Here is a 17503-nt window from a genome sequence, read left to right as displayed (position 1 = left end):
GAGAAATAGGTTGCATCGGTGCCCTACAGAAACGGGCGGTATGCCCCTTTCTATTACAATTCTTGCAGCGTATTTCTTTGCAAGCTCCTGTATGATGGAAGTTGCATTTATTGCACTTTGGCAATGATCCAACATATTTATTTGGAGTTGTTGGAGTGACAGACACAGTGGTAGGAACAGGTGTTGGAACGGTAGTAGGAACAATAGCAGTGTGTGCTGCCACTGTTTGTTGCTTTTTCGAGGGCTCTTGAGACGATTGCCCTTTTCGCTTGTTCCAGAATTTCTTCTTATTGTTTCCTTCCTTGGGTTTCTCTGGGATAGGTACCATAGAGCCCTGACGAACTTCGTGGTCTACTAGTATCTGTGCCAAACGCTTGGCACTGTCAAAAGTAAGGGGATTAGTAGCTATTACATTTCCTTGTATCTGAGGAGAGAGTACCCAAATGTATCTCTCAACTTTCTTGCTTTCAGTGGGAACCATCCCTGGACACAGAATAGTCAGATAACTGAACCTGGAAGTATATGCAGTTATATCAGAGTCTTTCATCTTCAAACTCCAAAGTTCTTCCTCTAGCTTTTGAATTTCGCCGCGGGGACAATATTCTGCTAACATCAGGATTTTTTAGATCATCCCTGCCCATGGCATTGGCGACTGTAAGGGTTAAGGATTTGACATAGCCATTCCACCAGGAAAGGGCTCTGTCCAGGAATGTACATGCTGCAAACTTAACCTTGCTTGCTTCAGGGCATGCACAAATTTCAAACACTGTTTCTATTTTCTCAAACCAGCACGTCAGAGTAATAACACCTCCGGTGCCATCAAAAGTTCTGGGCTTTGCATTAGTAAAGTCTTTATAGGAACACTCACGAGGGTGTCCAAGACCTTCGCCATGACCGGAAGTTTGAGTACCACTGCCTGCTCCACAATTACCCCTAGAGTTGATTTGTGCCACGGCAGCAGCCATAGCAGCAGCCACTGCTGCTTGAAAGATAGATGCATCAAATTGTGGAGGGGGTGGTGGTGGTGGATTTGGTGGATTTGGTTGATTGTTGTTGTTCTTTTTGTTATACTTCCTGGGAGGCATCTTTCTCTAGAATAAATTAAGAGAAAAATGATGATAAGTACAATATCATGAATCAGGTGAAATTTGATAAGACATATATTAACTTATGAAGCAAGATGTTAATGAAAATTGTAATAACTCCCAATGAAATAAAATGCTTAATATTTTATTGATATATTGTTTTATACATGAATTTGGGAAAGTTTGACCTAGATATAGGTCTACATTATGTCAACAAAAAAGAGATTAGACAACATTACTGCCTACGAGTAGTGTATTCACTTAATCGTAGGGTTTACATATAGTAAAAAGTAATATATACTTTCGACATCCTAATTTACATTAAAATAGAAAATAGAAGTAGTGTAAACACTACTTGCGAAGAGTACGGCTCCTAGTACTGGGCTCTGCCACATGGGGTTCTGATTCCCTTAAACACCTCTCCAATGTAGTCTGACACTCTTGGAGTGCTCTTGTCACACCCCCAAACCAGACGGCGGAAACGTGCGGGGATGGAGGACTTCATTTGTAGTATCACAACACATGCATTATAGTAATCAGAGTACAAACAACCATTGTATTTAAAAAGTATAAGTATTTACATGTTTTTCATCATTGTATACTGAAACCAAATAGTTATACAAAAGAAGAAGACAAGACATAAATAGCTCCATCTTCTTAAAAGCTCAGGAAGTACCTGTCTACTGGTTCCTTGAGAATACAAGTAATTTGAAAAGAGAGTATCAACATAAAGTTGAGTGAGTGCATAAGTATTTATGTTTGAAAGAATGTTTTCTGTTTCTTGAATATGTAAACTGTTCCAGAAAATCCTATATTTTCTGCTGTATATGAAAAGTAGTTTTAGTTACATAAAACTGTTCTATTTGTAAACCAATGTTCTGTATTTGTAACCTTTTGTAAACTTGTATCTGAGAGTGTGCCTGATTTCATCAACTATTATTGTAAACTATAATGTAATACTGTAAACTGTATCTTGTAAACTAGTACTTTGAAAATGTACTTAGGTTTAGTTAATTATACACTAACGTATTGTTAATATCTTTTATGAGTTATTATAACCATATTGACTAGATGGCCGGACCCAACGCTATGAATGCGCTGAAAGCTATTGATAACAATTTGTCACTCACAGGCGTGTATGCCTGACTGTAGCTAGCATTCCGAGTGCGGGGTTGTCAATCCCAATATGGTTCTATACACACATTGTTTCGATCCCCCGCTGGAGATTTTGGTTATAATGTCAGGACTTTAACTATATTGTTTAAATGAATTAAACAACCTGTATCACTTGACTCATCAAAAGCATATAAATGTTACATGTATAATAGTTATGAAAAACCCAATCATTCCGAAATAAATGACTGACAGTATGTTCTTGAATTAGTATTCTTAACATGTATCTGAAAGTTGTATAACCTTGAATAATTTTGAATCAAACCTTTGTTCTTGTAAAACAATGTATTTTAGTATACTTGAATCATGAATTAATGTTCTGTGAATCATAAATTATACATATTATAATATATATGTACTTTCTGATTTGATAACGAGTATTCATGAATGCAACCCCTTGCACAACATGCTACAAAGGGTAATTGAACTTAATGAACTAACTTTTATACTTGTATACATATACAAAATATATAAGTAAAATTTAAATGACACTCGGACAAATAATTGATGCTTATAATCCCACATCCAAACAAGGAAAAGGAACCAAAGTGGGTTATCAGTCCTAAGCCTTTTAAATCTTATATATATATATATATATATATATATATATATATATATATATATATATATATACTAGTATGATTTTTGGGAGAAATATAAGTTTATAAAATTATTTAAAAGAAGTTTGATATTTTGAAATTCATTTTGGTGACTTGATGTCATTTTGATAAAATCATTGAAAAACATTTAATTTGACGATAACTGAAATCCATTTTGATAAGATATTTGAAACCATTTGATTATAACACAAATTCTTTGTGTTAGACTTGTATTCCCCCCCCCCCCTTAAAACAGTAAAAACTATGAAAATATCGGGGTATGAACTCACCTGTAGTGAGTGATTCGAGTGAAAGATCGATAAAGGATGCTAAGTGTCAAGTGAAGCCTCGAGCACAAACGGATCCTATTAAGCATATAATGACACATATATGTATATAATTAGTGTTTATACAACTAATTATGTAAGGAAAACACATTAGGAACTAGGAAACACTTAGATTGAAGTGTTATAAGTACATAGGATTGCATATAAGGGGTTTATGTGACATCCCCAAATTCACGGCCAGAAAAGACCTGTTTAATTTATGCTTTTAAAATAATTTCAGAGTAATCCTTTGATTAAAAGAGTTGCGGAATTTGTTCCCAAAACGAAATATGATAAAATAAGATTTACCAAGGCATTTCTTAAAGAAATGTATTTTTATTATATAACAAAACTCGGGATGTCATGTTCCGATACAGACCAAAAGCATAAACGGCACATTATAAGCCTTACAACAGTTATATACACTAAAGGCCTAAAATCAAAATATCTTGATAAGTCGATCAACTGATGCTCTCGTGCCACTACCTGTAATACAAAGAAAACCGAGTGGGTCAGGCTTGGGAGCCTGGTGAGCATATAGGGTTTTCAACCCACAATAAATTAATTTATTAATTTCATCAAACAACAATAACCTGATTACCCATTCCCGTTATCCTCACTTTACGTCCCTAAAACAACTATCACAAGGGACCTAGTCTAAGGATTTTCATCGGGGCGACAGCACTGCTTTGGGGGTCTCCCAACAATTTATGTCAAATAAGGCAACCATGTGGGGGATGGAGTATAGCAAATGAACACCCAAGCTCGGACCGGATCACAATAACATCGCGGCCTCTCATCATTTTATTTCATCACACATCAACTATCTACCCATGTTTTACGCAACATATTTGTAGATAAAAATAAATATACAGTTTAATTTATTTAAAAATCTGTATAAATCATTCATTCATCATCCATCTCAAATAAATAAACAATATATAATCACATAGCACGTATTTTATATAAAACACTTCATATCTATGTGTAAGATGAAAGTGACTATACACTCACTTGTTTTAACGATAATCGGGCAGCTCTTCGTTTCCTAAAACAATTGTTTCTAATAAAACCAGGAGTTTTATTGAGAAAACGGGCTCTGCGAGGGTTGGTCTTCAAAACCGAAAAGATAAAATTTTTCGGGTCTTCGGGCACTTCGGGGCGTGTTTCGGGTGTTGGAAATGATCTCGGGGCTTCGGGGGGAAGTCGAAATAGTGAAAATATGAGTTCATGGGTAAAAAGTGGCAAAAATCCAAACTCACCCGGAAAGTCTCGCAGGCCTCCCTTTTATAGGGCTGAAGCTCGGATCGGAGAGGACAGATGGCAGCAGCAGCGAAGCCGGATCGGACGCCAGACGTCGGATGCGAGGGGGGGCCAGGTGGCTCGTGCGAGACTCGGACACGCGAAGGGCACACGTCGGACTGAGGTTAGACCAGCGCTTCGGACGCGAGGATCAGCGACACGCATCGGCTGCTGCGCAGATGACTCATCGACATCGGACACGCGGCGAAATCCGGCGAGGGTGACGTGGCCAATCCGGATAAGGCTTATCCATGCGAGATTCCTCAGAATTTGTGCCAAAATCTTATAAAATCCATAACTTTCGCATACAAGCTCCGTTTTTGACGTTCTTTATATGCACACATAGGGAAAATTATGCTCTAGAACTTTCATTTAGACTTCGTCAGCTAATTTTGTCTTTATTTTTAATATTATTATTTTTAACAGACCGGGACAGGAAAATCCGTTAAAAATGCATAACTTATTCATCTGACGTCCGTTTTCGTCTGTCTTTTTACCATTGTACTACTATTCACGAGACCTTTGATTCTCGTTTAGGTTGTGTCGGCTAAAAATCACTCGATCTAAAATTCGAGTTTTTAGCTGTCTACTGCTAAGCTGAAACTTAGAAAAATCATAACTTCCTCATACGAAGTCAGATTTGGGCGTTCTTTTTACGCATACTCTCGGTTTAACGAACACTACGACTTTTATTTAGATCACCAAGGCTAAAAATTAGTTTCTCAAAAACTCACTTTTTACGTCATTCGGCGCCGTGCCGGTTTTGTCGCGGAACTTCGACAGGTCATAACTTCTTCGTTATAACACGGATTTCGATGAGGTTTTCGCCTAAATGTTTCTAACGAGATTCTTTACAACTTTATCCTTAGATATCGGCTTATTTAATATTTATTTTCGACGCTTATTTTTATTCTTAATTCATTAATCATAATAATTAAGCAGATAAGCACATAATATTAACATAATTCCTCTTTATTACTTCAAAATGAGTTACAAAGGTTAACCTAGACTATTACATCAATATTAATGCCTATCCTAGAAACACGGGCGACGGCGTTACAGTTTATGGCCACACTAGAGTGTGTACGGCCAAGTGGTATACGGCCACATGTGTGTACGGCCATGGAGTGTACGGTCGTACACTCCTTGAAGAACATGCCAAGAAGGTGTTTTATAGCTCTATCTAGCATCCTTCTAAGTGTCCATGATCTTATGTTGGGACATAACATGAGTTGAAGGTCTAAATATGCACTAAACAAGGGGTGTACGGCCACATGAGGTGTATACGGCCGTACACCCTTGAAGTTCTTGCTTTGGACGATGATTTAAGGCTAGAACTCAAGTGATTCACAAGCCTAACTAGAAGATAGAAGAAAAACTCACACTTTTGGAGGTTCTTATGGAGTTCACGGCCCAAGAACAAGTAGGTGTTCTTGGTGTTCTTGGTGAAAGTGTTGAATACTTGAAGGTATTATTGAAGATCTAGATGAAGAAAGTTGATGATAGTTGAGAGAGAAATCTGATTTCTTGAGGTGAAAGTGTGAGAAATGAGAAAGAATGAAGGGAAAACATATATCTACGTTTGGGTTCATGACCATCTTGGGTGTACGGCCGTACACCCATGTGTACGGTTGTACACTCATGTGTACGGTCGTGCACCTGTGTACGACCGTACACTCCTCTAGTTGGAGCGTTTGGCCCGAATGCTATACGATGAACTTAAGATAACTCATCCTTAAACCCAAACTTTGAATGTACTAGGCTTAGAACACTCAAACAGGCCCTGAACAATGCTAAAAGATAGCAAAAATGAGTCTGACTGTGATTGACTTTGAAAGACTGTACAAGATAGAAATTTCGGGTTGTCACATTATCCCCCTGTTAGAAAGAATTTCGTCCCGAAATTAGAGTTTAAGCACTTAAGCAATTACAAATAACTAAGCAAAAATATGAGGATATTTCAGTTTCATTTGATCCTCGCGCTCCCAAGTGAATTCAGGTCCTCGCTTGGCATTCCAGCGAACCTTCACTATAGGAATACGGCTTTGCTTCGTTTGCTTGACCTCTCGGTCCATGATCTCTACTGGTTCTTCCACGAAGTTGATACTCTCGTCGATCTCGATTTCGTCGAGTGGGATAACAAGAGTCTCGTCGGACATACACTTTTTCAAGTTCGAGACGTGGAAAACAGGATGTATGTTACTTAGTTCTTGAGGTAGTCGGATTTTGTAAGCTACTGGACCGATTCTAGCAAGAATCTTGAATGGTCCTATGTACCTTGGATTCAGCTTGTCACGCTTTCCAAAGCGATTCACTTGCCTTCGAGGGTGAGACCTTCAACATGACGTGATTACCAACCTGGAACTCCAAAGGTTTTCTTCTTTTGTATGCATAGCTTTTCTGTCTATCTCTGGAAGCTTTAATTCGCTCCCGAATTTGTACGATTTTCTCCTTGGTTTCACGAATGATTTCCAGACCAGTGAGAGCACCGTCAAAAACTTGACTTCTGGATAGTTGCGTGTCATCCACTTCAGTCCAGCACAGAGGTGATCTGCACTTGCGGCCATAGAGAGGTTCGAAAGGAGCAGCCTTTATGCTAGTGTGATAACTATTGTTGTAAGAGAATTCGACAAGGGGTAAATGAGTATCCCATGCCTTACTAAAGTCTATCACGCAAGCTCGCAACATATGTTCTAAAGTTTGAATCGTCCTCTCACTTTTTCCGTCAGTTTGTGGATGGTAGGCTGTACTCATGTCCAGCTTAGTTCCCAAAGATTTTTGTAAAGACTGCCAGAAACGAGAAGTGAATCTATTATCTCGGTCAGAAATAATAGATATTGGCACACCATGCAGTCTAACGATTTCCTTGAGATAAGTTCTTGTTAGCTTCTCCATCTTGTCGGTCTCTTTGATTGGTAAGAAGTGTGCAGATTTGGTTACTCTATCGACGATTACCCAAATAGTATCATAACCACCCGATGTCTTGGGTACCTTGGTTATGAAATCCATTGTAATCTGCTCCCACTTCCATTCAGGGATTTCAGGTTGTTTCAATAAACCTGAAGGTTTCTGGTATACTACCTTAACTTTGGCACAAGTCAGGCATTTTCCCACAAAGGTAGCAATTTCGGCCTTCATGTTTGGCCACCAGTATAGTTTCTTGAGGTCCAGGTACATCTTGTCTGAACCATGATGAATGGAGTATCGGGTTTTGTGTGCTTCATTTATAACCACGTCTCTGTAACCACCAAACTTTGGTGTCCAGATCCGGTTCATGAAATAATAGACACCATCATCCCTGACGTTGAAGTTTTTATCCATTCCTCTCAAAGTTTCACCTGCCACGTTTTCAGGTTTTAAGGCCTCGAGTTAAGCCTCTCTGATCTTTGTGGACAGATGTGAATGACAGACTCGGTGAGTCCCATTGTGGACTCGGCGAGTTCATGCAACTCGGCAAGTCCATTATGGTACTCGGTGAGTCCAAGCGTCTGTCAAAGTGATTTTCGGGATTTCTTGGTGTTTTTCTTGAGGATACTTGCCTTAATCGTTTTGGGTCAATAAAATCCGAATTTTATCATATATTTGACTATATCCTTGACAAAACAAAAGATAATTACCATTTAGTTAAGTAATAATTTCCTTATGTGATAATAATTGATTATTTGAATTAATTGGTAGATTGTCTTGGAAGTAATATTGACTATGTCAAATTTAGATAACCACTAAATTAATTAGTTAATTTATATTTTTTGCTATTTGATCCTTTATGTTTTGGAAAGTTCAAAACTTGTCCTCAAGTTTTGAAATTTGAAGTTTTGTGATTAAAAGTTTTAATTTGGACTATTTAAATTTCAAACCTTAGAATTTTACAAGTTTTAAAATTCAACCTTATACTTATAGTATTATAAGATTAATATATATATGTATAACTTAAATGCTAGTCTTACCGTTAGTAGGCCTCATTCACGAAGCCAATCTATAAGGGGGGTATAAGGTTATGGCCTATAAAATGGCCGTTTAATGGGTGTCCATTCTCACCCACCGCTTCCTTGATTGGTGGAGGGTCGTTAGCCGAACGGGTAGGATCGGGTAAACCTTTCCTCATTAAAAGTATAATGAATCTATATAAAGTAACTAAAACGTTTTTCATAAAATTCCCAATCTTAGTTACTTTAGGCAAAAGTGAATTGATGCAATTCCATGAAATTACACTTTGTACCCTTGCTAAGACGTTAAAGGAGCGCGTGTGGTTAACCGACACATTAATTGGGTTCTAAGCAAAGGTAGCAAAGGGTGACTCATTGTTTGTCATAGTTTGATGGAGCGTGTGTGGTTAACCAGCACATCGAATAGGTAACTGTAACAATAAGGGCACCATGTACATTTGCATGGTTATTCACACCCACTTTGTGATCCTCGGCATCCCAGTCACAAACTAGAGGGGTATATCGAGATTTAAACATGCCATTGAAAAGTTCAATGTATCTCAAAAGATCTAGGAGTTTTCAATACATTTAAAACCTAAATTCTTTTTCGTTTTTCATGGTGGAGAATTAGGGAATCTACATTCACTTGCCTTCAAATTATTTACTTGTTAGATTACGGCATCCCTTTTCTAATTTGTAAATAATGTTGTTGGTTCCTAGCCCTAATTTCTCATTTGGTTGATTAATTGGGGAAATTCATTTCTAATCAACTTTGTTCTTTTTTTTCCTTTTCAGATGTCGAACGCAAACAACAACGCTTCTAGGTCAAACTCCTATGGTTCATTCTCACTCATGAACTTGTGTGGGAAAGTGATCTTCGATGGGACCAATTTCAGTAATTGGATCCGCAACATTCGCATGGTCACTCGCTACGAGGACAAAGAATATGTCCTTGATGAGAAGCTAAAGGAGATTGATATCGAAACTGCTACTGCCGATGAGATCGTGGCCTACGAGGCCCACGAGCGTGATGCCACGAAAGTCCATTGCATCATGCTCACGACTATGTCTGCTGAACCCTAAAAGTCCTATGAGGACAAGTACCCCTATGAGATGCATCAGGATCTGCTGGAACGCTACAGAGCGCTAGGCAAGAGAGGTATGAGATCATCACTTCGATGATCACTACCAAAATGGGCAATGGAGAGTCCCATACTGCCCATCTGTAAAAGATGCAGAGATATGTTGATCGCATGCTGAAGTTGAATGTGAAATTCAATGAAGAGCTGGAAATTGACATCATCCTTCACTCATTGCCTTCCTGCTATAGCCAGTTCCGCATGACCTACCACAAGAATAAGGAAGAGGTCTCCTTGATCAAGCTTCATGGCTTGTTGAGGACTGCTGAGAGCAACCTCAAGGATAAATCTGTTGCATCACCTCCTACTCCAGCTGCTGCCCCTGTCTTGGCAATAGGGCAAGGGAAGAGTAAGAAGAGGAAGGCTTCTTCAAGGGGCCACCACAAGGGAAAGTCCCAAGATGGCACCTCCTCTAGTGGAACCAAAGTTGGTTCTGCTAAACCCAACTTAAACTCTAGAGAGGCAGAATGCCACCACTGCCACAAGATAGGGCATTGGAAGAGAAGATGCCCAGAATATATGTAGGCCATCAAGGTTGGAAAGATCAAGCCATCTTTCGCAGGTATTTACACAATTAAATCTAATAGTTTATCAAATGCTACTTCTTGGGTTCTTGATACAGGATGTGGTTTTCACATATGTTCTAATTTGAAGGGACTAAAAGGAAATAGGGATGTGGAGCGTGGAAGGATGAATCTGATCATGGGAAACAAAAGATCGTCGCCTGTGACCAAGATTGGAGTTTATTCCTTAGTGCTTAGTAATGGTTTAGATTTAAATTTGAATAATTGTTGCTATTCGCCAGATATGGCTAGAAACATCATTTCATTTCATGGTTTATATAAACAAGGTTTTAGATATTCATTTGATAATGAAAAGGGTTCTATTTATGCTTATTTTAATAATGTTTTATATTTTGAAGCATTGCCTTGTAATGGAATATATTAAACTGTGATGGTTGTAGACAATTTAGGAAATGATGTGTTGTGTGTGGATTCTTCCAATAGTATGGATAAAGCATGCTTGTGGCATTGTCGTCTAGGACATGTCAACAAGAAACGCATATCCCAACTCCAAAAGGATGGAATGTTGGAGTCATTCGACCTTAGGGACGATGACGTGTGCGAGTCTTGTTTACTTGGAAAGATGACCAAGTCACCCTTCACTGGCACTTGTGCAAGGGGTGAGGGTTTATTGGATCTCATACATACAGATGTATGTGGACCCTTTAGATCCACCACGAGGGATGTGAATCGCTTCTATGTGACTTTCACAGATGATTATAGCACATATGGGTATATCTACTTAATCAAGCACAAGTCTGAAACCTTTGAAAAGTTCAAAGAGTTTAAACAAGAAGTGGAGAATCAGTTGGGCAGGAAAATCAAGATGCTTCGATCTGATCGAGGTGGAGAGTACCTAAGTCTTGAGTTCCACGACTACCTCAAGGAATGTGGAATAGTTTCACAATTGACACCACCTAGGACACCACAATTGAATGGTGTAGCTGAGAGGCGTAATCGAACCTTGCTAGACATGGTTCGTTCCATGATGAGTCGTGCTTCACTACCTATCTCATTTTGGGGGTATGCCTTAGAGACTGCCACTCATATCCTTAACTTAGTACCTACGAAGAAGGTTGCCAAAACACCTCACGAGATGTGGACAGGGAAGGCTCCCTCATTGGCACATATCAAGGTTTGGGGTTGCGAGATTTTCGTAAGACGAGAAACTTATGACAAGCTCGAACCTCGTAGTAAGCGATGTATTTTCATCGGCTACCCACAGAAATCCTTTGGATATCTCTTCTACAGACCGAGTGACAATGTTGTCTTCGTTGCGAGGAGAGGAGTTTTCTGAGAGCGAGAACTCATAAGCCAAGGAGACAGTGGGAGGCAAATCGATCTTGAAGAGCTTCAAGAATCGAGCTATGAAGGAACCTCTAACACTGGCGCTCAAACCGAGGAGGAAACTCCGGTTGAACCGATTGATGAGTCCTTACCTCTTAGACGTTCCGAAAGGGTTAGTGTTCCACCCCTGTTTTATGGTTTTCATATTACTATGGAAGGGGATATGTTCATTAGTGATAGTACACTAGTGAATATGGACGAACCTAATAGCTATAAGGAAGCCATGGCAGGCCTGGAGTCTGCAAAATGGAAAGAGGCTCTGGACAGCGAGATTCAGTCCATGTATGACAACCAAGTTTGGAATTTGGTTAACAATGTACCAGGTCGTAAAACGGTCGGGTACAAGTGGATCTTCAAGAAGAAGACTGACGTGGATGGTAATGTGCACACTTACAAGGTGTGATTGGTTGCGAAGGGTTACACTCAAACTCCTGGAGTTGACTACGACGAAACCTTCTCACCAGTTGCGAAGATAAAGTCTATCAGGGTAATGTTGGCCATTGTTGCATTTCATCACTATGAAATATGGCAGATGGATGTCAAAACCGCCTTCCTTAATGGGAAGTTGGCTGAGGATGTTTACATAGCTCAGCCAGAGGGTTTTGTCAATGCGAAGCATCCCAACAGAGTGTGTAAGCTTGAGAAGTCCATTTATGGACTTAAGCAAGCGTCTCGCAGATGGAATCTTTGTTTTGACGAGAAGGTCAAAGAGTTTGGTTTTCTGCAAAGCGAAGATGAATCGTGTGTATATGTCAAAGCCAGTGGGAGTGTAGTAAGCTTTCTCGTATTGTATGTCGACGACATACTACTCATAGGAAACGACATCCCGACACTGCAGGAAGTTAAGTCCTGGCTCGGGAAGTGCTTCGCTATGAAGGACCTCGGAGAGGCTTCCTATATTCTGGGAATAAGGATAGTGAGAGACAGAAGTAAGAGACTAATAGGACTTAGTCAGAATAGTTACTTGGACAAGGTACTAAAACGTTTTAGTATGGAGAATTCGAAGAAAGGGGAGTTACCAATCCAGAGTAATGCCAAGTTGAGTAAGACTCAGTGTCCGAGTACTGAAGTCGAGATAGCAGAGATGAGCCGAGTACCTTACGCTTCTGCAGTTGGCTCAATCATGTATGCTATGACTTGTACTCGCCCTGATGTGGCCTTCGCTTTGAGCATGGTTAGCAGATATCAAGGGAACCCTGGCAGAGCGCATTGGATCGCAGTCAAGAATATTCTTAAGTACCTTCGGAGAACCAAGGAATGGTTTCTAGTCCTCGGTGGGAGTGATGACTTAAAGGTGCGAGGGTATAGTGACGCCAGTTTTTAGACCGATAGGGACAACTACCGTTCACAGTCGGGCTGGGTCTTTACCCTCAATGGAGGAGCAGTGACTTGGAAAAGTTCCAAGCAGGAAACCGTAGCTGATTCAACGTGCGAATCAGAGTACATTGCAGCAAGAGAAGCGTCAAAGGAGGCAATATGGTTGAAAAACTTCATTGGAGACCTTGGAGTTGTGCCAGCCATAAAGGAGCCCATGGAGATTTTCTGTGATAATGAAGGAGCAGTTGCCTTGACCTAGGAACCAAGAGATCACGGTAGATCTCGACATATCGACAGAAAATATCACTTTATTCGACATCGGGTGGAAGAAGGATTCCTTGTAGTAAAGAGGGTATCGTCGGAGGATAACCCAGCAGATCTGCTTACGAAGGGACTGAGCAAGGTTAAGCACTTGCAGCATGCTAGGAGCATTGGGTTGAAGGATGATATTAGTTTAGATTAGTTAGTTTGGAAACGTGTAATAGATAAGTTGTTATTAACATTTGATGATTAAATAAAGGAGTAATATTTATTAGTAATGTTACTATCTTATGTTAATCTTTTACCTATTGTTTCAATTTTGCATGTTTTGACTTCCTGAATAATTGAGTTATTTGATAATAATCGAATTATTCAAACGGTCCACAGTCGTTCATATGTTGGAAGTAGATATGAATGAAGACTGTCATGAATTGGTGTGTAGATTGTCTAAAGTGTATTAGACATAGCAAAAGTTTGATACAACGTTCATGAGTGCTTATGAACTTGATTTGAGCATTGGAATAAACCCACACTTGCTGGAATCACTTCATGGAATTTATCACGAGTGATCGCAAGATGGTAATATCATATGGTCTTAAAACCTAGATATATGGTTTATTATTTGTTAATTAGTTGTGCATTGATAATGCGTAAACGCATCAGTAACTTGATATTATAAAACGAATTGTTGTGTATGATTTGATTAATGGATAATAAATGCATATAAGTCGAAGTTTATCTGTTCCTTTTATCCTAAGAGGGTAAAAGCAATATCAGGGCCCCTCGATGATTTGATTTGACTTATGTGTCGGGCCCGGTCAGGACTGAATTGATGTGTTCAATTAAGTTCTATGTCAAATGAATCTGAGATCGAGAAACCAATTGCTGGACAATAAGTATGACAATGTTCCATATAATTGTCTGCATGATATCTAGAACAGAGGATTATACGATCCCTTATCTGAAGGACAGGTTACTGATAAGATCAGAGTTTGACGGCGTCTTTGAGAGCTACGATTGCTAATCAGATTAGGTTTGCATTTATAGTTACTAGACTTATCCAAGTGGGAGACTGTTGGATTAGTGTCTAAGCCCGTAACTATATTTGGTAAGTACTTGACCCGGTTGTGCATGGTCCTTTTGGGTTGCCTTCACCATAGCAACTTGACAGGGTGATTTATGAAGAGAGAAGAGATATTATTATATTAATATATTATGAGAATAATATATTAAAGGAATAATAATATTATTTGATTAATATTAGTCATAAATTAATTAGGAATTAATTTGGTGACTAAAAGAGGTTAATTGAATAAAGGGGCTTAAACGGTCAAATGTGTGATAGTTGAGTTTTTGGGCTATGGATCCTTATGGGATATAGGGTGGCCGAAATTAAGGAGTATGGGCTCCTTGAATTCGTCCAAGCTTTACTCTAGAAGGATCCTTGGATTGCTTAAGGCCTAAGTTATTAATAGACCCTATGGGTTGGAGAAATCGGCCACCTTGCTTCCTTGGGAACCCTAGAGCCGATTTCTACACCTTCCTCTCTCTCCAAATCAACCTCTTGCTAGTTGGTGTTTGTAAGCCATTAGAGGAGTGACAATTGTGACTCTAAGCTCTAAGAACAAGAAGATTCAAGCAAACAATCAAAAGGTATTCATCTAGATCTGATTTCATATGTTATATTTCAATTGTATTCACTAGATCTAGCATTGAAATTCTTGGATACATTGCATGTTCAATTAGACAAACCTAGATCCAAGCATTAGGGTTTGCATGTGCACATAGGAAAGTTCTTATGGCTCAAACCCATCATCATGTTCAGCTCTTTCTGATCGAAGATATGCTGGAGACTTTTATGGTCCGTGAATACTATGCATTTCGTGCCATATAAGTAATGTCTCCAAATCTTAAGAGCAAATACCACTGCTCCTAGCTCAAGGTCATGTGTTGTACAGTTGACTTCATGTGTCTTTAGCTGCCTTGAGGCATAGGATATAACCTTTCCTCTTTGCATAAGAACACATCCAAGCCCTTGATTAGAAGCATCACAGTACACTACGAAATCCTCTATCCCTTCAGGAAGAGACAGGATCGGTGCACTACACAAAGCTCGCATCAGCGTTTGGAACGTTGTTTCTTGCTTTTCCCCCCAGCTAAAAGTTACACCCTTTTGCGTCAGGGTGGTAAGAGGCTTAGCTATTCGAGAGAAATTCTGGATGAATCTGCGATAGTAGCCAACAAAACCTAAGAATTAACGGATTTCTGTAGGTGTTTTGGGTGTTGACCAGTTTTCAATTGCCTTTATTTTGGAAGGGTCAACGTGTATTCCTTATGAACTGACAACGTGACCTAGGAAATCAACCTTCCTTACCCAAAATTCACACTTTGAAAACTTCGCATAGAGTTTCTCTGATCTAAGAGTTTGCAATACTTGACAAAGATGTTGGCCATGTTCCTCTTCACTTCTTGAGTAGATAAGGATGTCGTCGATGAACACTATGACGAATTTTTCCAGGAATGGACGACACACTCTGTTCATTAGATCCATGAACACATCAGGTGCATTTGTCAATCCAAATGGCATCACTACGAACTCATAATGACCATAACGAATTCTAAACGCGGTTTTGGGAATGTCATCCTCCAAAATCTGTAACTGGTGATACCCGGATCTTAAGTCTATTTTTGAGAAGTAGCTCGCACCTTGAAGTTGGTCGAACAGATCGTCAATGCGAGGCGGAGGGTATCGATTCTTAATGGTAAGTTTATTCAGCTCGTGGTAGTCTATGCACATACAGAATGATTCATCCTTCTTCTTCACGAACAAGACCGGTGCTCCCCAGGGTGAGAAGCTTGGTCTTATGAAACCTTTGCTAAGGAGTTCGTTAAGCTGGCTGGATAATTCCTGTATTTCAGAAGGTGCAAGACGATAGGGGGATTTGGCTACAGGGGTAGCCCCAGGGATTAAGTCGATTCTGAACTCGACTTGTCGTTCGGGAGGCACTCCTGGAAGATCATCGGGAAAAATGTCGGGAAAGTTGCAGACCTCGGGAATGCTCGCGATGCCTTTCACTTCTTGTTTTTTATCTACCACGTGAGCTAAGAAAGAACAGTACTCTTTGGAAAGCAGCTAAACTTGTTGAGCATATATGGAGAGAATGCGGTTTTGACACTATCATGGATGAATCCTTGATAAACTCCTGGGTCAATCCTCACCGCAGACTGCTGGATGTTGACTACAAACCATACCTCACATATGCTGAACCCCCCTCGGATGGCTACTGGGATGTTCCAATCTCCCCAAATGCTAAATACTTCACAGTGTTTGAGCCATTTGACCGCAGCCTTCCAGACCACAAAAGACTGCCAATAGAATTCGAGAGACTTAACCATTTTTATGCTAAGCATTCCTCTCCCATTGAGAAAAACTGGTCTAACGACAGACCATCCGCAGTCAAAAACTACAAGCCTCGGAAGTTCATGAAGGCTGACTTCATCCAATACACTCTCACTAGAAGGGAACACGACTATGTCCGCACCCAAGCTGACTTCCCCTGCATCAATCCTGAAGAAATCTTTCTCATAGCAAAGGTGTTCCAGAACAAGTCGGAGAAACACCTGAAGATGAAGATAGCTCTTGAAAGAGCTAGTATGTTTTTGAAAGAGACTGTCTGTGATTTTGCTAAAATCGACGCAGACATATACCCCACCATTGCCAAGAAGTTTGATCTACCACCACTCGATCCTGCACCGATGCCTACCGAAGGTTATCAAGAAAGATCCTTAGGTGCAACCAACTTCCCTGAACTCGGAGTCATTTTCAAAAGGAAGACCGATAAAGTCAAATACTTTATTCCTATGACTGCCATGAATCGCCTCACCAGGAAGCAACTTGAAATCTGCCGAACCGCAGTCGAAAGATCAAAGCATACAACTGCCGAAGTCAAGTTCGAGATTTTAAGGAGAATCACTTGGTTGGAAAACATCAGGAAGTTTTGGTGGATCCTGATCAAGTTTATTAAACTTGATAGCTGAAACAAAGTTAAAGAGGTCACTTAGGGAGAAATTGTTGAATCATGAAAAGTGACCCTCTTGAACTTCAGCTACCGCAGTCAAGCTCCCTCTTCAGCATCCGAAGTCATCAAAGCCAACCGCAATCACTCTTTGTTACTTAGTTTATTTTGTCTTACTATAATTCTCTCTATTGTCCAGTATGCCTTGCATGGCTACTCTTAGAGATTGAATCTAATGTAACTCCTTGAGTCTCTATAAATAAAGCTCATTCTCTTGTATTCATTACGAATCTATCATTCTGAATACACATCTCTGAAGTTATCTTTTCTATCTCTCTATCTAATTACTCATCTCTTCTTACTCACAAATCTTACTAGAATATAACTTATTACAATCTCTCTTCGGAGCAAGTCTTTTGTGACTTAATCACTAAGTTTGATCTCACTTA

Source organism: Lactuca virosa, chromosome 3 (genome assembly GCF_052849685.1).
Source record: "Lactuca virosa cultivar CGN04683 chromosome 3, Lactuca_virosa_CGN04683_v6, whole genome shotgun sequence".
In the NCBI taxonomy this organism is placed as follows: Eukaryota; Viridiplantae; Streptophyta; class Magnoliopsida; order Asterales; family Asteraceae; genus Lactuca; species Lactuca virosa.
This window is presented reverse-complemented; position numbering follows the sequence as displayed.